This window comes from Pan troglodytes, chromosome 17, assembly GCF_028858775.2.
Source record: "Pan troglodytes isolate AG18354 chromosome 17, NHGRI_mPanTro3-v2.0_pri, whole genome shotgun sequence".
Classification (NCBI taxonomy): domain Eukaryota; kingdom Metazoa; phylum Chordata; class Mammalia; order Primates; family Hominidae; genus Pan; species Pan troglodytes.
In genome coordinates, this window is record NC_072415.2 from 38,232,351 (window position 1) to 38,255,632 (window position 23,282).

Below are 23,282 nucleotides of genomic sequence, written 5' to 3' on the forward strand. Positions count from 1 at the left end.
CATTTGTACATCCAAGTTCATAAAGCATTATTCATAATGGGTAAAGCCTGGAAAGTACCAAATTATCTATTGAAGCAAAATGTGGCATATACAGGCAATGAAATTTTATTCAGTCTTAGAAAGGAATGGAGAGTGGGGCCAAGGTGATGGACTACAAGTAGTTTATGTGAGCTGCTATTCTGGAGAGGAAACAAGGTCTAGAGAACATGAACTCTGCAGGCTGATCATCTGATAAACCACATTAGGATATAACAAGGTAGCAAGGAAAGACAGAGAACAGAGAGGATTGAAGCTGGGCACCAGCCTGTCTGGGCTCAGCTCAAAGCCAGGAGAACCTTTCCAAAACAGAAAGAGTGAGTGAGAACGCCCAGAGAGATTCGTGCTCTAAACAGGGATTTGTGCATGACTAGGAATGGGAGAATCACTCTGGCTCTCCCACACAACCCCATCATGCTTCTAGACTGAGGCAAAGATCCACCCAGATGTTTTTCAGGGGTAACTCCCAAGTCCAAGGTGACCTCTACAAGGCTTGGGTCCTGGAGAAGACCTGCACCAGCACCCTAGTCCCAACAGAGGCCACGGTTGTGGTGCCTGAGAGCACTAACATTGCTCCACCACCACTTGCTGGCCAGGACTCAGTGCCAGCAGTCCTGCTTCAGGCCAAACATGGCTGGCCACCCCTCCTACTCCTGTCACTGGTAGCCAAATGGGCAATGTTTGCTGGAGCCTTCAGCCCAGTGGTCCCACTTGTGTGTAAATTCAGCTGGAGGGTGCAGCTTCCTGTTGTCATGGGAAACACCCAGAGAGTAGAGCACTAGACCCTACCTGCCTTTGCCACTGGTAGTCAAGTGACAATGCCTGCTAGAGCTTCTAGCCCAGTGGCTCCACTGTTGTGTTAGCTCAACTGAAGAGCACAACTTCCTGTTGTCATGGGAGACACCTGTACAGCAGAGCATGAGACCCCATCTACCCCACCTCTGGTAGGTGGGCAATGCCTGCTAGAGCTTCTAGCCCAGAAGCCTTGCTTCTGTGTGAACTTAGCCAAAGTGCACAGATTCCTGTCATCATAGGCAATACCCAGATGGCAGAGCACGAGACCACACCCCCCACCCTGCCATTTGTAGTGAGGTGGGCAACATCTGCTGGAGTTTCTAGCCCGGCAACCTTGCATCTGGGTGAGCTCAGCTGGAGAACACAGCCTGCTGATGTTCCAAGAAATACCCAGTCAGCAGGGTGCATAACCCTACCCACCACTGCTATTGATAGGCAGGCAACACCTGCTAGAGCTTCCAGTCTAGTGGTTCTGTCTTCCTGAATTTGCCAAGGAGTGCAGCCTCCTGTTGCCCTGGAAATACCTGGAAGGCAGGGCTGGCCACCACCCGCTCCCTACTTCCTGTTGCCAGGAGTTTTCAACCCACTAGAGTTTTCATCCCAACAGTCCTGCTACCACAAAAACTCTGTAGGTAGATGAAACCTCTTGTTTCCCCAAGAAGCACACAAATAGCAGATTAGAGCTGACCTGGCAAGGACACAGCTTGTCAGCCAACTGCAGCCCCAGCTTGAGGGAGCACTGTGGACCCTAATATCTAACAAAAAAAAATGAGGACTTGGAGACAGTAATCAGAAGGAGCTCTTCCAAAACCCAGGAACAGACTAGAATCAATGCCAGACAGCCAAATGCACCTTATACCATAATCAAAGCCCCAAGGGCATTAAAGAAGAAAAAAACAAAACAATCAGTCCAAAATATATCACCTTCAAAGACTGAAGAAACATCAATCTACACGAATGAGAAAGAACCAGTGGAAGGACTATGGCAACTCAAAAAACCCAGAATACCTTCTTTCCTCCAAACAGTTGTGCTAGTTCTCCAATAAGGGTTCTTACCTAGGCTTAGATGGCTGAAATGACAGAAATAGAATTCAGAATATAGATGGGAATGAAAACCATCAAGATTCAGGAGAACATTGAAACCCAATCCAAGGAAGCTAACAATCACAATAAAATGATACAGGACCTGACAGACAGCCAGTAGAGAAAAAAACAAAAACAAAAACATAACCAACCTGATAGAACTGAAAAACACACCACAAGAATTTCATAATGCAATCACAAGTATTAATAGCAGAATAGACCAAGCAGAGGAAAGAATATCAGAGCTTGAAGACTGGCTTTCTGAAATAAGACAGACAAGAATGAAAAAAAAGAATAAAAAGGAACAAATAAAATCTTCAAAACATATATGATTAGGTAAGGAGACCAAATCTATGACTCATTGGTATCCCTTAAAGAGACAGAGAGAAAGGAAACACCTTGAAAAACATATTTCAGGATACCGTCCATAAGAGCTCCCCAATCTAGCTAGAGAGGCAAACATTCAAATTTTGGAAATTCAGAGAACTCTCACAAGACGCTTCACAAAAAGATCATCCCCAAGACACATAATCATCAGATTCTCCAAGGTCAAAATGAAAAAATGTTAAAGGCACCTACAGAGAAAGGAAAGGTCATCTGCAAAGGGAAGCCCATCAGACTAACTGTGAACCCATTAGCAGAAACCCTACAAGCCAGAAGATATTGGGGACCTGTAGTCAACATTCTTAAAGAAAAGAGATTCCAACAGATAGTTTTATATCCAGCCAAACTAAGCCTCATAAGAAAAGGGGAAGAATAAGATTATTTTCAGACCAGCAAATGCTGAGGGAAATTGTTACTACCAGACCTGCCTTACAGGAGCTCCTGAAAGAAAGCTAAGATATGGTAATGAAAGACTGTTATCAGCCACTATAAAAACATTTAACTACACGGACCAGTGACACTATAAAGCAACCACACAAACAAGTCTGCATAATAACCAGCAAACATCATGTTGAAAGGATAAATTTACACATATCAATACTAACCTTGAATGCATATGAGCTAAATGCCAAAATTAAAAGGCACAGTGTGGGAAGCTGGATAACAAACCAAGAACCAATGATATGCTGTATTCAAGAGACCCATCTCATATGTAATGACACTCATAGGCTCAAAATAAAGGGATGGAGAGAAATCTAACAAGCAAATGGAAAGTGGAAAAAACAGGAGTTGCAATCCTAATTTCAAACAAAACAGACTTTAAACCAACAAAGATCAAAAAAGACAAAGAAGGGCATAACATAATGGTTAATGGTTCAATTCAACAATAACACCTAACTATCCTAAATCTATATGCATCCAACATATAGGAGCACTCAGATTCATGAAGCAAGTTCTTAGAGAACTACAAAGAGACTTAGGTTCCCACACAATAATAGTGAGAGACTTCAACATCTCACTGACATTATTAGAAAGATCACTAGGGCAGAAAATTAGCAGAGATACATGACATACACTCAACACTTGAATAAATGGACCTAATAGACATCCACAAAACTACTCAAAGACAACAGAATATGCATCCTTTTATCACCACCTTACATACTCTAAAATCAACCAGGAATCATATATAAGACAACCCTCAGCAAATTCAAAAAAACTGAAATGATACCAACCACATTCTTGGACCACAGCACAATAAAAATAGAAATTAAGGCCAAGAAAAACATTCTCAAAGCCATAAAATTACATAAAAATTAAACAAGCTGCTCCTAAACAACTCTTGCATAAATAATGATGTGATACAAAAATCCAGATATTATTTGAAACTAATGAGAACAAAGACACAATCTAACAGAGCCTCATGGACACAGCTAATAGGATGTTAAGAGGGAAATTGATAGCACTAAATACCCACATCAAAAAGTTAGAAATATCTTAAATTCAATAATCTAACATCACAACAAAAAGAACAAGAGAAGTAAGAGCAAACTAAACCAAAAGCTAGTAGAAGACAAGAAATAACAAAAATCATAGCTGAACAGAAGGAAATAGAGACACAGAAATAATCACACAAAAGATGGAGGCTGAGGCAGGAGAATGGCGTGAACCCAGGAGGCGGAGCTTGCAGTGAGCAGAGATCGCGCTACTGCACTCCAGCCTGGGCGACAGAGCAAGACTCCGTCTCAAAAAAAAAAAAAAAAAGACTACTAGCTAGACTGAAAAAGAAGAAAATAAACACAATCAGAAATGACAAAGGGGATATTAACACTGATCCCACAGAAATAGAAATAACCATCAGAGACTACTATCAACACCTCTACGCACACAAATCATAAAATCTAGAAGAAATGGATAAATTCCTGGACTCATACACCCTCCCAAAACTCAACCAGGAAGAAATGGAATCCCTGAACAGACCAAGAACAAGCTGTGAAATTGAATCAGCCTATGAAATAGAACAGCCTACCAACCAAAAAAAAGCCCAGGATTCTCAGCCAAATTCTAACAGTACAAAGAACTGGTATCATTCCTCCAGAAGCTATTACAAAAGATTGAGAAGAGACTCATCCTAAACTAATCCTATGGGGCTAGCATCATCCTGATACCAAAATCTGGCAGAGACACAACAAAAAAAGAAAATTTTAGGCCAATATCCTTGATGAACATATATGCAAAAATCTTTAACAAAATACTAGCAAACCAAATCCAGGAGCACATCAAAAAGCTAATCCTTTATAATCAAGTAGGCTTTATCCTTGGGATGCAAGGTTGGCTCAACATGTGCAAGTTAATAAATGTGATTTACCACATAAACAGAACTAAAGTCAAAAACCACATGATTATCTCAATATATGCAGGAAAGCCTTTTGATACAATTCAATATCCCTTCATATTAATAACCTTCAGTAAGCTTGGCATTGAAAAAATATATTTCAAAATAATAAAAGCCGTTTGTGACAAACCCATAGCCAACATCACACTGAATGGGCAAAAGCCAGAAGCATTCCTCTTGAAAACTGGAACAAGACAATGATGCCCACTCTTACTACTCCTATTCAACATAGTATTGGAAGTCCAGTCCAGAAAAATCAGACAAGAGAAGGAACTTTTTAAAAAGAATCTAAAATAGGAAGACAGGAATTCAGACTATCCCTATTTGCAGACAACATGATTCTGTATCTAGAAAATCCCACAGTCTGAGCCCAAAAGCTCCTTGAGCTGATAAGCTACTTCGGCAAAGTTTCAGGATACATTATCAATGTAAAAAAAAAAAAAAAAAAAAAAGACTAGCATTTCTATACACTAATAACACCCTAGCTGAGAGCCACATCAGGAATGTAATCCCACTCCCAATCACCACAAAAAGAATAAAATACCTAAGAATACAACTAACTAGGGAGGTGAAAGATCCCTATGATGATAACTATAAAACACTGCTCAAAGAAATAACAGATGACACAATCAAATGGAAGAACATTCCATGCTCTTGGATAGGAAGAATCAATATCATGAAAATGGCCATACTGCCTAAAGCAATTTACAGATTCAGTGCTATTCCTATAAAATTACAGTGCTATTTTTCACAGAATTAGAAAAAAGTGTTCTAAAGTTCATATGGAACCAAAAAAGAGCCTGAATAGCCATGGCAGGCAATTCTAAGCAAAAAGAGCAAGCTGGAAGCATCACATTGCCTGGCTTCAAACTGTACTACAAAGCTATAGTAACCAAAAGTGTATGGTACTGGTAAAAATCCAGACACGTAGACCAGTGGAACAGAATGAAGAGCTCATAAATAAAGACACACACCTACAACCATCTGGTAATTGACAAATTGGACAAAAACAAGCAATGGGGAAAAGACTCCTTATTCAATAAATGATGCTGGGATAACTGGCTAGCTACATGCAGAAGACTGAAACTTGATCATTTCCTTATATTGTATACAAAAATCAACTCAAGATGGATTAAAGACCTAAATGTAAAACTTAAGACTATAAAAACCCTGGAAGACAATCTAGAAAATACCAATTTGGACATAGGAACTGACAAAGATTACATGATGAAAATGTCAAAAGCAATTGCAAAGAAAGCAAAAACTGACAAATGGTATCTAATTAAACTAAAGAGCTTCTGCACAGCAAAAGAAATTACCAACAGAGTAAATAGGCAACTGATAAAACAGGATAAAGTATTTACTAACTATACACCTGACAAAGGTCTAATATCCAGAATTTACAAGGAAGTTAAATGTATAAGCAAAAACAACTCCATTAAAAAGTGGGCAAAGTGCATGAGCAGACACTTTTCAAAAGAAGACATATGCAGCCAACAGGCACATCAAAAAAAGCTTAATCTCACCGATCATTAGAGAAATGCAAATCAAAGCCACAATGAGATACCATCTCACACACGTCAGAATGGCTATTATTAAAACATCAAAAAATAACACATGCTGGCAAGGTTGTGGAGAAAAGGGAATGCTTATGCACTGTTAGTGGGAGTGTAAATTAGTTCAACCATTTTGGAAAGTAGTGTGGCACTTCCTCAAAGGACTAAAAACAAAACTACCATTCGACCCAGCAATCCCATCGTTAGGTATATATGCTAAGGAATATAAATCGTTCTACCATAAAGACACATGCGCATGTATGTTCATTGCAGCACTATTCACAATAGCAAAGACGGAATCAATCTAAACTTCCATCAGTGATACACTGGAAAAAGAAAATGTGGTACACATACACCATGGAATACTAAGCAGGTATTTAATATGAAAAAGAATGAGATCACATCCTTTGCAGGAACATGAATGGAGCTGGAGGACATTATCTTTAGCAAACTAACACAGGAACAGAAAATGAAATATTGCATGTTCTCACTTACAAGTGAGAGCTAAATAATGAGAACACATGGAGAGAAAGAAGGGAACAACAGATTCTGGGGCCTTCTTGAGGGTAGAGGGTGTGAGGAAGGAGAGGTTCAGAAAACAAAAACAAAAACAAAAAACAAACAAAAAACTGTTAGGTACTATGCTTAGTGCTTTGGTGATGAAATAATCTATACATCAAACTCCCAAGTCATGAGCTTACCTATATAACAAACCTGCACATGTACCCCTTAACCTAAAATAAAAGTTAAAATATTTTAAAAAGTAACACAATTCTGACACATGCTACAACATAGATAAACCTTGAGGACATTATGGCAGGTGAAAAAAGCCAGTTGCAAGAGAACAGATACTACAGATACTGTATGATGTATGATTCCACTTATGAGAGGTACTTAGTAGTCAGAAAGAGTGACAGAATGTAGCATGGTGGTTGCCAGGTGCTGGGGGAAGAGGAGACTGGGCATTGTTTTTTAATGAGTATAGAGTTTCAGTTTTATAAGATGAAAAATGTTCTGTAGATGGGAGTGACATTTGTACATTTTGAATGTATTTAATACCACTGAACTGTACACTAAAAATTGTTAAGATGGTACATTTGTGTTATGTATATTTTACCATAGTTAAAAAGTAGAGAAAAAAGACTTAGGAAAAAGAAAATCCAAAATTATAATCATGGAAAACTGAGGCTAAATATAAACATGGTTAATTGAAATTAGACTTTTTAGATTTCTTTGTATCTTATTTTAAATAATTTTCAATAATTGAAGTGTTTGGTGTTTCTGATGTTTCCCAGATTCTATTCTAGGCACTGTAGAAGATACAGAAATTAATTATTGTTTGGTTTCTGTCCTGAAGGATCTTATACTTTAGTAAGTTAGTTTTTATATGGTGGTTTTACATTGTGTTATTATCAATAAAAGAATAATTGTGAGTCCAGGTGTGGTGGCTCACTCCTGTAACCCCAGCACTCCGGGAGGCTGAGGTGGGCAGATTGCTTGAGCTCATGATTTTGAGACCAGCCTGGTCAACATGGTGAAAACCCATCTCTACCAAAAAGACAAAAAATTACCTGGGTGTGGTGGTGTGTACCTGTGGTCCTAGCTACTTGGGAGGCTGAGGTGGGAGGATCACTTGAGCCTGGGAGTGGGAGGTTGTGGTGAGCTGTGATTGTGCCACTGCACTCCAATCTGGTGGGGAAAAAAAACAAAAATTTGTGTAACTATCAATCAAAGCATAAATTAACACTTATTGGAATAATTGTTCATTTTCAAGGATTATAAATCATTCTACTATAAAGACACATGCACATGTATGTTTATTGCAGGACTATTCACAATAGCAAAGACTTGAAACCAACCCAAATGCCCATCAGTGATAGACTGGTTAAAGAAAATATGGCACTTACACACCATGAAATACTATGTAGCCATAAAAAAGGATGAGTTCATGTCCTTTGCAGGGACATGGATAAGGCTGGAAACCATCATTCTATCATTCTTAGCAAATTAACACAGGAATAGAAAATCAAACATTGCATGTTCTCACTCATAAGTGGGAGTTGAACAATGAGATTACATGGACACAGGGAGGGGAAACATCACACATCAGGGCCTGTCGGGGGACTGGGGGCTAGGGAAGGGATAGCATTAGGAGAAATACCTAATGTAGATGATGGGTTGATGGGTGCAGCAAACAACCATGGCACTTGTATACCTATGTAACAAACCTGCACATTCTGCACATGTACCCCAGAACTTAAAGTATAATAAAAAAAATAATAAAAGGAAGCCTCTTTAACAAGGCAAAAAATAAGTAAAAATCATCAAGTGAAAGAATTTTCTTTTGGCAAGTTCAGTCTCTCTGGTATTGTTTTACCCCTCTCTCTCCTAGGCCTGGTACATGTACATGGTATTGTTCCCTTTGTCCTATCCCCGTTTCACTCCTCAAACTTACTCAGATCATTCATTTACATTAAGGTATGAGTTACAGGAAAGAGTTTAGCATTGTCTATTTTCAGTAATTTTCATTCTAATAGATTAATGCTTTAAGAAAATGGTGGGATTTCTATACAAATCAATGAATGAGGGTGTTAGTTGGAGGGGGCATTAGTATTGTAACTGCAACCTAAAACCACATCATGTAGGCATTCCTTCCGTGTGTAAGTCAATCTGAACTCCTCATGGCGTGTGTTGTAAATTTACATTTCACTGATTCTCATTTACTCAAGTCATGGGATTGAGTAGATTTAGCTGTGGGCCCTGGCTTATGAAACAAGGATTCACCTTAAGCCTCTCAGAGTAGAGAAGTTTGTAGGATAGTACTGTAGACAACCAAGTAACTTGCAGCTAGGCAACCAGAAGCAACTGAAAATGTAGAGAAGACTGGGCAGGTGTTATCTATACAATATTTGGTATTAAGAGATTAGAATGCATTATTCTGTGTTTGTTAGTAAAACTTTCTTGTAATATTCAGTGCCTCCCACCTATACCTTTTTAAAAAAATTATTATATCAGGATATTTTCTACCAGGCCCTACTTTTGATTGCCTAGGGCTCATTTTGAGAATTTTCTTAGCTGTTTGGCTTGGGCTATGTTTATTAGGACTGTAAATTGGGAACCTTTAAGCACTGTCAACATTAAAGTGAAGCACTGGACTTGATGGGACCATTAGGCATCTGCTACAGCCTCTTGGTGGACAGTACAATTCAGCCCGGGGTGATGATATTTGTCCAGAAGCTGACAACATATCCAGTATCTTGCTCATTGAAAATCCTCTGTGTCTCCCCAATTAGAAAAAAAGGAGGTCTAGGCTGGTTTGAGTTCAACAAACTGCTGGGGACCATTTGCCTGGAAGCAAGATGCTCTACTTTTAAGGTCACATGAGCTATATTCTAGAGTTTTACTTGGGGATATTTTGTTGGCTAACAACGTTAAACCAATTCAAACCAGCTTTAGCAAAGGGGAGATAATATTGGTGTGTCAAATTTAAGGAGAAGAATGAAGCTAAATATTTGAAACAATGCAAACATTATTCTAATGTCTAATTCTTCCCTTTCATCAAAAACACCTTTTCTCTACTTTTTAAGTCAATGGCACCAGCATCTGCTAGCTTTCTTATGTTCCATTATACAAACTGGGGACCCAAGGAGACATTGAGTTATTCAGTGCCAGGTGCAAAATTTCCAGTCAAATACTCAGGCTGTCTCATCCAGGGTCCAGTGCACACCTCTGCAATCACCAGAAGCATATAAGCTCCCAAAAGAATCACAAAACATAGGTGATATATGTGGGAGTGGTGTGAAAAGAATTCCCACAGGTGTGTGTGTGAAGGAGATAAAACAATTGGTATCTGCTGTATCTTTTCACATCATTGCATTTTTAAAAATAAAGATGAGATGAGTCAAAAAGTAATAGTTGCCCCAGCCAAGGATATGTCGTACAAAGGGAATAATGCCCTACATGGGAATTCATTTTCATTTTCCTCACTATGTTTAAAATTTTTCTTAGTCTTAAAAAAAGATGGTCTGATTTCACCAAATAAAATGAATTTAGTTACAAACAATGTAGAGCATATGCAGCAAACAGAGCCACCAAAGAAACACACAATTTAAGCAACAGAAAGATGCTTGCAGTACCTATTCTTGTACTTATAAACAACTTCTTTCACACCTAGTTAGTGATAAACAAAGTTTGCATTTCAGAGAAGAGTGGACTCCATGGGAGAAAACTAACATTTATATACACAGAGGAGCATGAAGCTAGCACAGAACTTAGCCCCATAATTAAACATTTACTCTCCACCATTGGCAAAAGGAACACAAAGTTATAAAAACTGACAGTCTATTCATTATAGCTCATCCTATATAAGTAGGCATAACAAATATGTATGGTTCTCAAAAGAGTGTGGGTTAAACTCTTGCTAAAACTTTATTTTGCAGTATTCATGATGTCACAATTTAAAGAACTCACTGTAGATACTGTTCTATACTGATACCTAAACTAATTGAATTAGACCGACAACAAAATCAAAGATTCTGGTGGCATTTGTGCAAATCTAGGAAGAATACTATCTCTCAGAAATATGGTTAAAGGAGCTTCTTTTTATTTGAGAATGCTAAAATCTAGACTAAACTGGACAAATTTCCTGTTGTGGAAGGTGGCTAGAGGAAATTCGCATACAGGGGAGTGAGTTTAGATAAGTTTTAGGTGGAATGCCTCTCTTCCAGGGTAGAGCAGAGTGATCTCAGTTATATAATTACAAGTATAATCTGGGACACAGGTAATTATGTGTGTTAGAAGTTTTCTCTTAATTTCTGTATTTTAGTTTTGCTAAAACTGTATAAAGTTTACTTGAGTATGTTGAGATTATGGAAAAACAGCTTGCCTGTGTTTTAATAGGTGTATTTCTTCAGAATGTGGTCATTTGGCAAAATGGACATATGCATCTAAGATCACATACTGTGTAATCACAACTTCCAAGTTTAACCATTTGCCTAGAGTAGAGCATAAAAGCTAGTTCTGAAAGAAAGCCAGTTGTTTTCCACATAAATCTAGGGGACAAATGTCCAGCTTCCATTCAACATCAACAACATTCAAATAATGCAACTCCACCTACTCTCTTTGGAGGGCCTAAAATACTCTCTCCAAGTTCACTTAGCTGTTCATCAAGACAAAGCCATCTGTCATCCTAGTGAACACTAAATCAAATGGGAATACTTACATAACAAAAACGACAACAAAGACTAAAGCCATATATATTTCAAGGAGGAACAAATTAGAGGCTTTATTTCTCTCTCATTTTAAATGTACTCAATTAGGGTAGGCATAGATTAACAAAATTAAACACATTCATTTTTAATTGGAATTGCATTTTATCTTTCTTTTAATCCTTCCACCCTTGTGTCAACTTCTCCCACAATGCCAGTCTATGCTTTGATTATCAGAATAAAGGCTTCTTGAGTTAAATCTTTTTAAATGTATTCTGGCCTCCATGACTCTGGATAAAATCTACTTTAAAAGAATAGTGGCTAAAAATGTGTCACCTCTCAATTACTTTCATTCTGGAGTTGTGAAATTTCTCTGTCCTCAGCTATCCACTTCCCAATGTTACAGGTAGGCTTTTCCTTGCAGGCACCTGAATCCAACTGTGGATCTATTTTGACATCTCTTAGCTACATATTTTCTCTTTCTTCATCCACTTTTTAGGAGAAATGCTTTGGAGGGGTTTTTCTGTCCTGTCCTTCATCTCCTTTCCTTGCCTCTCATCCTCTAAATACTCCCAAAATTACAGAAAGCATCCTCTTTTACCTTACCACCTGTGGCCTTCCAGTGGTATTGTTTGAAAATCTGCATGACCTATCAGGTCAACAGAACTCAGAGGGTGTTATTCTCAGATGTATTTTACTATCCTTTTGCAACAAAAGAACATAGAGATCTTTCAATACACATTCACAGTCTACGATTTTATGGAGAATTTTCTGCACAAGAGCACACACTTTCAATGAGAAATTGCTATTTTGTCCCAGTGAAGATTTTATTAAACATTTTACATATTTAACTGATAATGACATCTGTGTAGAGGACTACTTCACTTTAAAATAATTTAGACCAGTGAGTATGATTGCCTTCAAAATATGAGGATTCTACCTAGTGTCAGGGGGAACAAAGTAACGCAAAATCATAAAATCATAGTTGCTTTATGAATTGAAGTGTTAAATAACTATATTATAGCTTGGTATACTTTGAACTTTTTGGTCAGAGTGCCAACCTAAAAAGAAAGAGAACCAAATCTGTTTTAAAACGAAAACTCTTTTCATTTTGAAACAAATTCGGTTCTCTTTTTCTTAAGTTGGCACTCTGGCCGAATTCTGCATTAGAAACAGTGATCTCTATGGAGATATAGATTATAGTTCATATGAAAATATGTTTGCCGTTGACATCCTTTTGGCTTAAATTGGTGGCACATTTAATGGAAGTTTAGTGTTATAGAAGTTGCTTAAAATGATTTTGACAACAGAGAAATGATACCCTACATATTATAACAAACAGATACTTTTTTTAAAGATTAATATATTTCACCTCTTGTCTGCAGGGGTAGAAGAATGTGGAATTTTATAACGCTAGTTGTTAAGCCTTCCATAATGGCTAGATTACTCTGCAGATTTAAATTGGATGGACTGGCACGAGTTTGTGGAATGTCTCCTCAAATCTAAGGATTGTTTTATTGAAGAGAAACATCCCTGAAAGGAAAAAATTAGTTCTAGAAGCCTCCAGGGCATTTTGTCTCTTCAAAATAAAGACGGTTTTTTGTTTAAATTTGATCTTAGACCTTCCAAATATTCCTCTCCCTACCACAAATGAATAAAAATTTTCCTTCTTGGGAGAGATTTTTACAAATGTTCTTTTTTCTTTTTTTTTTTTTTTTGAGACAGAGTCTTGCTCTGTCACCCAGGCTGGAGAGCAGTGGCCCGATCTCGGCTCACTGCAAGCTCTGCCTTCCGGGTTCATGGCGTTCTCTTGCCTCAGCCTCCCGAGTAGCTGGGACTACAGTTGCCCACCACTATGCTCGGCTTTTATTTATTTATTTATTTATTTATTTATTTATTTATTTATTTCTAGCAGAGACAGGGTTTCACCGTGTTCGCCAGGATGGTCTCCATCTCCTGACCTCGTTATCCGCCTGCCTCAGCCTCCCTTACAAATGTTCTATTTTAAGAATATTTCCAAGAAAGAACTATCTCATGATTAGCTAAGTATGTGTAGATACCACTTTCAAGAACATTCTAACATTAATGATCTCATAATAAATAAACACGAAGCCTCTTTTTTCATGACTGTCCCTCAATTATCGTTAGAATCTTCAAGTTTTATTGGAGTACTTGAGAGCTATGCAATGATGAAATTTTCTTTCTGCAAAGAAAGAAAAAATCATATCTTTCATCATGATAAATTACATTCCTTTAATCTTTTTCTCTGATTTGTCTAAAATGAAATAGACATTTAGGAGGCAATGACCTTTGTGTTCAAATGGAGGTAGCATGATTACTTGACCAGCTCTGTAGAGAACTCATGTATTAGATAGAATAGATAGTCTTTAGATTATCATATAAACCTGATATCCTGTTATTATATAATTGAGGCTATAAGGTTGTCAATATCAAGCACATTCATTGCTTCCTAAAATCTGCAACCTGAAACCAAAGTCAAAATTTTAAGTCACAAAGATATCACTGATAGCACGTGGGAAATTTTCAAAGCTGTGCCAGGGGATTTAAGGAGCATTGCTTCCATTAATCTCACTGAAAGTCTCATGACTAAATCCCTATGCATTGCTTTTAAGACTTGCTTGAAAATGTCTCAGCATACAAAGTATGAACAAGTTATTCATTGTGGCTTTTACTTTACAGCATTCTGAAACTGTTTCTAAGTAATTTAGCACTAACTTTCCTCTTCTATAAAAGATCATAAAATACTTTCTACTTAAATGAAAGATTTGTTTTTGATAACAGGAGATTTTATGAAGAGTGAAAACTAGTTTTTACACTGAGCTTGACTGAAAAGGAAAATAATAATATAGTTCAGACAAACTATAATAGGTCTATTGATTTTTTTTACCAGAAAATATACAAGGTTAGGATTTTTTTATAGTTTAGAACTGATTATATATATAAGTATATATAAAATATATATTTGTTAATTACATATAAATTATGTATTTATTGATTATGTATAAAGTATTAATACACATCTTTGCTGGCTAACAATTACCAGGCATTGTTCTGGGTGCTGGGAACATCAAGACTGATAAGACAGAGAGTAATTCATAGTCTAGTTGGGGCAATAGAAACATAAAATATCATAGACAAATGTAACAGTGGGGAGGCCTGGGAAAGCACAAACGTTGAGGCCCACACAGAGTCATCTATGGTTTTGAAAGACAGAGCTAGTTGGTTAGTTTAGGAAATAAAGCTAAAAACATTATAAAATCAGATTATTTAGAGGGCTTTTTAACGGAATGATAATTTATACTTAATTGTGTAGGGACAATGTGATTAAGTCAAGAGTTGAAAGAGATAATTTGTATGGTCTCCTGAATGGAGGATTGGCAGGAGATTAATGAAGAGGCTATTTCATAAAGTAAGAAAGAGATGATACAAATCTTAAGATAGGAGTTGGCAATGATAATACAGAGAAAGAAATGGACTGAAGAAACTGATTGGTTGTGGGTTAGGGAGAAGGAGGAGTCAATAATAACTGAGGACTCTGGCATACTGGGTTGAGATAACAGAAATTAGAGCTTTCTGAGGTTCGTGAGTAACTGCTGAGTGAATTTTTGGGCTGTAGGTTCAGACTTTGAGACATTAGCTCACAAACTATGGGGTTGACAATCTCATGTAGAGAATCTCATGTACAGAAAACAAAGTACAGAGAGCAAATGAAAAGGAGATTGATTGGAGAATCTTGGTGGTGGCTGAGGTTAGAAAAGCCACCAAGAAAGAAGATGGAGACAAATGGTTAGAGAGGAAGGAAAATGGCCAGGACAGAGTATCATCATTAAAGCTACGGAGAAATGTCATCAGGGGCCCTAGGGGCAAAATGGTTCAGGAGGATTGTCATTAATTTGGGTGACTATGAAGTCATTTGTATCCTACAGACAGCATTTTCAATAGAGTAGTGGGGACAGGAAATACAGAGGATTTAGGAGTGATTATGAATGGAAATGATGAATGATATAAAGAGATGGAGGTAGTTAGTATAGATTTATTTTTATAGATTTTTGGAAACAGAATGAAAGGGATAACTGAAGTACTATCTTGGAAAGGTACAAATTGAGAGAAAGATGCAAGAGACCTAATAACGTTTATGGGATACATCAGAGAGTCCAGTAGAGAGAGAAACGCCTTTAGGCAGGGAAGAACTTTGATATTTCACTTGGTTGAAGCTTTAGGAAGTTGTTAAATATTCTCTCTCATGTTATAAAGTCATGCACAGGATGATTTGGATAGTGATAACTGCTCAGAGAGCTGTCTATATTCGTCAGAATAGCCTAAGTTTTACTTCAGAAAAAACACCCTATCTCCCAATCAATGTTTTAATAAGAGCGATTTCTTGTTCCACATCATGTTTGTTGTGGGAAGGCAGGGGTATTTGTAACAGTCTTTCAGGGAGTAAGTGACAGAGATGCTCTTCTATAATCACCACTGTGGGAGAAAGGAGACCTCTGGAATCTCACATTGGTTCTTACAACTTTCTCGCGTGAGTGACATATGTCACTTCTGTTCACATTTCATTGGCCACACTAAGCACTAGGCAGCCACCTGACTCCAAGTGGTCATAGAACACAGAAGGGAAACTCTATCAGGTGTCTGGAGGGAGAACCAGATATTTTGCGAACATTTGTAACAATTACAACATTACCTTAAAAGCTTAAAAGGAATATAGAGTTCAGAGGATGGGTGAGGGAGCAAATGGCTTGAGTTAATTACATTGTCCAATGCTAGTATGCTTCTTGAAATGCATATCATATTGAAATCATCACATAGGAACACCTGTGAAAGGGAGTTTATAATTGTTTTTGAATAATTCTAATAAATTGAGACCATTAGCCTTCTCTGATATATTAATTATGATCAGTTTCATCTTCATGTGATGGCAAAAAAGAATATGACAGAAAAAAATAATATGACAGTGGCTGAAATAACATACAATTAAATTTTCTCTTGTAACAGTCTGAATAAGAGGTTCACAGACTTCGTTATCATCAAAAACCAAGTTTCTTCTATCTCATTTCTCCATCATCTTCAATGTTTGACTTGCGTTTTATGGTCCAAGATGGTGTTCTAGCTCTAGTCATATCATCTGTATACCAGTCAGCAGGACACTTTCTGTAAGTTTTGCCAGCACTTCTGGATGTTACATTGGCCAGAACTTAGATACACACAGTGAAGGCTGATCTACCTGGTCTTTATTCTGGGAACAAATATGCTCAACTAACATTTAGAGGTTCCATATCTGAGTAAGAAGTCATCACATGACTACCCATTTTAAATACTTCTGCATCTCTGTGTAGAAGATCCTTGATTTGGGGTTGGGGTATCATTTTATTTTCAGCAATTCTTAGCATGGAGAGAAATCAGGGAGTCCATGCTCCACATCAGAAATGTAATGACTCCCTCAGAACATATACATTTTTGGAACTAGAATAGCCTCTTATTTGGAGAGAAGCAGCATTTTGAGAGACGACGAACGTCAGTATTGGTTTTGGTGCAAGGATAAAATACGTTTTTCCTCTTGCATTTTGTAGCCGCTTGCTAGCCTCACCTAATTCACAGGTCATGGTGGGATGCAATAGCAAGCTTGAAAAGCTATGACCGGTATTTTTGATTGACTATGATTTTAACTAACAGGGTCCTATACAGAACTGGGCTCCACATGAAGCTCTTTCTATAGAGCTCAAACGAAATAGTGAGTTTTGGAGAATGATGAAGTTTCTTCATTTTTACTTTACTCCCATTATGGGAGCTATAAGATGGAACAGAGTTTGCTGCCAAAAGAGAGAAGAGATAAAGTGCTGTGGAACTTCAAAAGCAGGAGAGGTTGGCAGCTGCATTTGACCCAGCATTAGACCTGGTGCAGATTTCAGGAAACAGTAAAGGTCTTTTACTTTATACTTTTGTTTTTCATGTGTTCCTTGTTTGAGCCTTTCAGCTTCATACACCAGATGTTGAATTTAATATTATTATTGGTAGTAGTAATTCAAATCTGAATTGTAGGAGAATGTATTATTCAAATTGTAGATGAGACAACCCTGGCCAAACATGCATGAATTAAACATCCACTAGTCCAGGGTGTGATGAAGCTCTGAATCAGGGAAAGTAAAAAGATGGTTAGGAAACCGTGATGACTGAGACTACTAAGAATTTAGGATGCCCCTTCTGTTGTTTTGTACTTTAAGAGAGGATAACAATGGCAAAACAGAAAGAAATATCTAAAATTGAAGTTTTTCTATCTAATTAAGAATTTGGTCATAGTCTGATTAAAATTGTAAGATAGTACAAGATGTAAGTAAATCAATGTTAAGTACAGGAGAGAAAAGCAAAAACACAGCCAGGTGTGGTGGCTCATGCCTGTAATCCCAACACTTTGGAAGGCCAAGGCGGGTGGATCACCTGAGGTCAGGAGTTCAAGACCGGCCTGGCCAACATGCTGAAACCCCGTCTCTACTGAATTAGCTGGGCGTGGTGGCACGCACCTGTAGTCCCAGCTACTTGGGAGGCTGAGGCAGGAGAATCCCCTGAACCTGGGAGGCAGAGGTTGCGGTGAGCCGAGATCATATGGCTGTACTCCAGCCTGGGGGACAGAGCAAGATTCCATCTCAAAAAAACAAAACGAAACAAAACAAAAAAGAAAGAAAAGCAAAAACACTGTCCTTATTTTTAAATTAATATTTCAGTTCACTTCCTTCTATCATCTTTAAATATCATCTACTATTACCAGTCCCTCTTGTCTATTCAATAAAATTTATTTTCCTCTAATGTTTGTTCAAATTTTCACTGCTATGGATTATATAATACAACTCAATACTGTTGTGTTTTTTCTTTTGTATTCTTGACCAACTCAATTCCTTTTACACATTTTATGGGCTTCTATCAACAAGTTTATCTGAATGTTAGATAGCCATTTTTTTCTGACAAAAAAGAAATAAAGAAAAAGCCTACAACTTTACTCTGAATGTGATGCACTACCATTTATTTTTGTCATAAAAAATTATGTGATACTGTCTATATTACAAAGAAACGGCTGCAAGTAAGATTTTATAGAATGCCAGACCATCTTTTAAAGTTTAAGAACACATCACCTTGGCATATTTATTTATCCACAGCTTATGTTGGTTTCATTTTAAGCAGATATGCATTAATAAAAGATTACTATTGTTTATGCCATATCATATCTTTTTCCTTTATATAGAAGAGAATCAAAGGAACATTTTATTTTAGATAGCTGTTAGTAGAGAAATAACAAATCAGTCATTTTACAATATCAGTTTTTAAGCAATCTCTTGACAAGACATTTTGTACCAAAATTGATAGCACATTGTGGATAGTAGATTATAATCTCCAGTGAAGGAAGTAAGAATAAAAAGTCAATCAATCCTCAGAGGATACTACATTGTAGGATAATATCAACCACCCTATTCTGCACACACATTTTCAGCAACTTGACTTAAGGAATATGATTGATTTAGGTGCATCTACCTGTTAACAACAGGATGGCACAGCAAACTCCCCAGCTGACTGTGGAAGGAAATATTAACAACCGGACAGAGAGTAGATGAAGCATTTTATTCAGTTACGGGAACAAAATATGATATGTCCCTGATAAAATTGTGCTCTATGTGTTTATGTGTAGGTCTGAGTTTAAATGTTGTGATTGGCATTTTTCAAAAATCTCAAAAAAGGTAATAGAGAGTAAAATGTCAAAAAGGCCATAAACTGTATGATACAGTTACTTTGTTATCAATATTTCCATAGATTTTGTTTGAGCAGGAGAAATTACTCGTTCTTAGTAAGAATGAACTAAATCTTATCTTGCCTTTGCTCTTTCTTTTGAATTAATTGGTTTTGGCTTGCCAGAATCACAGTGCAGATCATAAAGAATGGAAGGGCTTGGCATGTACCGTGTTTTCTCCACTGCATTAATCGAACTGTAAATGAGATTTTTGTCAATAAAATAAAACATGCTGCCCAGAGCACACACAGAGAAGCACTAGAGAGATTCAAATGCTTAGTAACATGAGGAATGCAAACCTAACTCAAAGCTTCTTCCATAAATCAATTCAAATAAAGTACACTATGTATTCCTTGTTGGTCTATTCCCATACACCATTTAAAAAATTCTCAGGCATGCCAAAACATAAAATAAAAATACATAAATTTCAAGACCTTCACGTGCTTACTGAGTTGACACTCTCCAACACTGTCCTCGGCAGCTTCCATCGTATACCTATGTAGATTATCTTTCCAGTATCCTGGGCTCTCAATATTTTGGCCTCCTTTTCTGTTATGATCTTGTCCAACAACCTCCTTCAGCCTCTCCCACTCATGAGCACACCCTAGATCTTGCCATTGACAGTAACTTTGAGTCCTCCGTAATTTCGATTTCAAGTATCCCACACTCACACAACCATCTCCTCTTTTTCCAGCTCACTTCCACTAGTGCTTGTACTTTAACAATCTTTCTTCTAACATTGGAACTTAAAATACATTGATTCCCACTTACCTTCACCCTCCTCATGTCCTCATTCCTCTCTTCCCAGTTTAAATTTCATGATCAGTCATGATCACTTTCTTGCACGTATATTTGGTTCTTTTGGCCTTCTCTCATTTCCTCATAATGCTGATCAGCAAAGCTTTACCTCAATCCTGGTTAAATCCCACTCTCTGCTTACTCTGTGCTTACCTGCCACTGCTCATTGTGTCTGTAGAAAAAGATACATCTTGGCTGACTGATCCCACTTAAAATTCTTGATCGCTAGCAGAGGTGGACTTGTGGAATCAGAAACACACCATACGTCCCTCATCCAGTCCCTCTTCCTTCTTTCTTTTTCCTAGGTGACAACTGCACACCTTTTCATCTCCTCAATTCCCAAACAGCTTTTCCTTTCCTGTTCGATTAATAGCATTTCTTACTTCGCTAAGAAAATAGTGTCCTATCAACATTCTACCCCTTGCTATTGCTAAATCTGGTGGTCATTTTTCAGTTGATCTGCTTAATTGCTTTCTTCTTGAAACACATTCTTCACTTGGCTTCCAAGACACCACATTCCTCTCATTTTCTTTTGGCCTCAACTGACCACTCCTTAGCTTCCCTGATGGGTAACTCTTCACTTCCCAGTCTCTTACCGTTGGAATGACCAAGGCTCAGTACACAGACTTCTTTTCTTTTCTGCATTCATTCATTCCTTTGTGAATGTGGATGTCATCAATCTTATGCCTATAAACTCTAATTTATGCTGAACTTATGAGTTCTATATTTAGTGTAGCCTGATGTTTCTCAAAACTTCAGGATTTATAGGCATTATATCCACTCACTTACTGGGATTTTTCCTTTGAATATATGACAAGAATGCCAATAGTAACTTCTTCAAAACCAAACACTTGATCTACACACTCCTCTCCCCTCAACCAAACAGGCATGTTCTTGCCTATTTGATTCCTATTTTAGTTAATGGCAATGCCATCTTTCTAGTTTTCCATGCCAATAGTGTTGTAGTCATCTTGGAGTGTTCTTTTGCTGACACATCCCAGATCCAGTCTGTCTGCAAATACTTACAATTCTACCTTCAAAATATATCCAGAAAGTAATCCCTTACCCCTATTGCCACTGCCTCTCTCTTGGCCCACTCTGCTCTCATATCTCACCTATGTTATTGTAGTAACATTCTAATTACAACTTTGCCACCCCTACCCCCGGTCTATACTCACCAAGCAGCCAGAGAATACTTTTGAAGTCATAATGTGTTGTTCCCTTGTCGAACCCCAGAATGCCTTCCTAATTTATTGAAGTTAAAAGCCAAAAATGTTATAATGCCTGATAAAGCCTCAATCCAACATGCTTCTCATTTGCTCCCTGACTCATCTGCCACCTCTCTTCCTCCTACCTAGTCTACTCCAGCCACACCAGCTGCCTTGCTATTCTTGTAACAAGCAGTAATGTGCCTGCCTTGTGGTCTTCACAGCCCCTTGCTGTCCCTTCTGCCTAGAAAGGGCCCATTCTGTCACCTCTTATAGATCTTTCCTCGAAGATCATCTCTCAATGACACTCACCCTGAGAAAATTGGAAACTTCTTCCAACATTTGACTTCCTATCCTTCTCTATTTTTCTCCAAAACACTTACTACTTCTAACATATGTACATACATGCACACACAAAATAAATTTATTTATATATTTATATATTCTTAGTGCCCCCCATTGCAATGCAAGTTCAAAGAGAATTGAGATTTTCTTTTTCGTGTGTTCGGTTGATTTCACTGCTCTGTCCCTAGGACCTACAGTAAGAGCTGGTTTATAGCAGATGCTTAAAACTCTATTGTTGATTGAATTAATTAATTAAAAACTTTCATGTTAAAGTATGTTTGCATGTGATCTAGAAAAAAATGAGAGTTTACATATTATAGCCCTTCTAGAATAAAGGAAATTTGACAGTATTTTTTTTTTTTTTTTTGAGACAGAGTTTCACGCTTGTTGCCCAGGTTGGAGTGCAATAGCACAATCTCCACTCACTGCAACTACGCCTACCAGGTTCAAGCAATTCTCCTGCCTCAGCCTCCTGAGTAGCTGGGATTACAGGCGTGCGCCACCACACCTGGCTAATTTTTGGGTTTTTAGTAGAGACAGGGTTTTGCCATGTTTGTCAGGCTGATCTCGGACTCCTGACCTCAGGTGATCCACCCGCCTTGGCCTCCCAAAGTGCTGGGATTATGGGGTGGGCCACTGAGCCCGGCCTGACAGTATTTATCTAGGTCTATGGCACCTAAATATCAAGACCCGTGTCAAAATTTTTGGGCCAGCTTGTTGTTGAAGGTAAGGAGTAACTTCTGGGGTGCCCATATCTTTATAAAGATAAAATTCTATGCTCTATTCATGTCACTTTCTTTGCTGTGTTTGATTCTTGCTTTGCAACATTTTTATAGAGCAATGTTTTGGGTCAGAAGCCTGCTAACAAATAACATCTCTTTAATTGAACTTCTTTGCCTTCACTAAGGAAAAGTTAAATGTCCAAGTTCAGGCTATTGGCAGCTCTGGGCTTAGGATTCAGGACCCTTTACTGTTTGTTTCTAGATTCTCTGATTAAACTACTACCCCTATCAAATTCAAGGAAAAGTTAGACACATTCAGTGGGGGACTCTACAGGCAGATACAGTAAATCTATTCTTAGCAATGTGATTAGGTGATGATGGTATGTCCCCATCTGGGGGTGGGAGAATAGCATCATTCTGACACACCAACTCACAGATCAGCAGTAACAGACTAAGGTTCTTTTTCATTCACAAACTAAATGGAACTTATGAAAAGTGGTGGCTATATTTTAAAAAATCATTTGTCTTGCTGGGACACTTTTCTTATAATTTGCTCTTCTCTTGTTCACAGAATTTTCCTCATGAGCCTAGTTATTCTCCTTGTCTTTACTTCTGGAAGGCTCCCGTTTGTGTGCATATTAACACAGAATCACCCTCTGTTCTCCAGAGCAATTGTGTCTCTTCTATTTTTTATCTTGAAAGTCCTGGTTCCTGGGGCACTATTTACTGAAGGGCTTCAAGTATCGCAGACTCACTTTCAGATATATAAACAATGTTCTCTTGAATATTTATTTTTTCCAAATGGCATTGTTCCTTATATTGCTGTACACTTATGGAAAAAATCCTGAGATACTTAGATTTATTATTTCCAGACTAGAAAAATGGAGAGAACCTTTCTAATGCTCCATCAGAGCTCTGTTAGCCACTATCATTTGATTGCTAATTGACCATT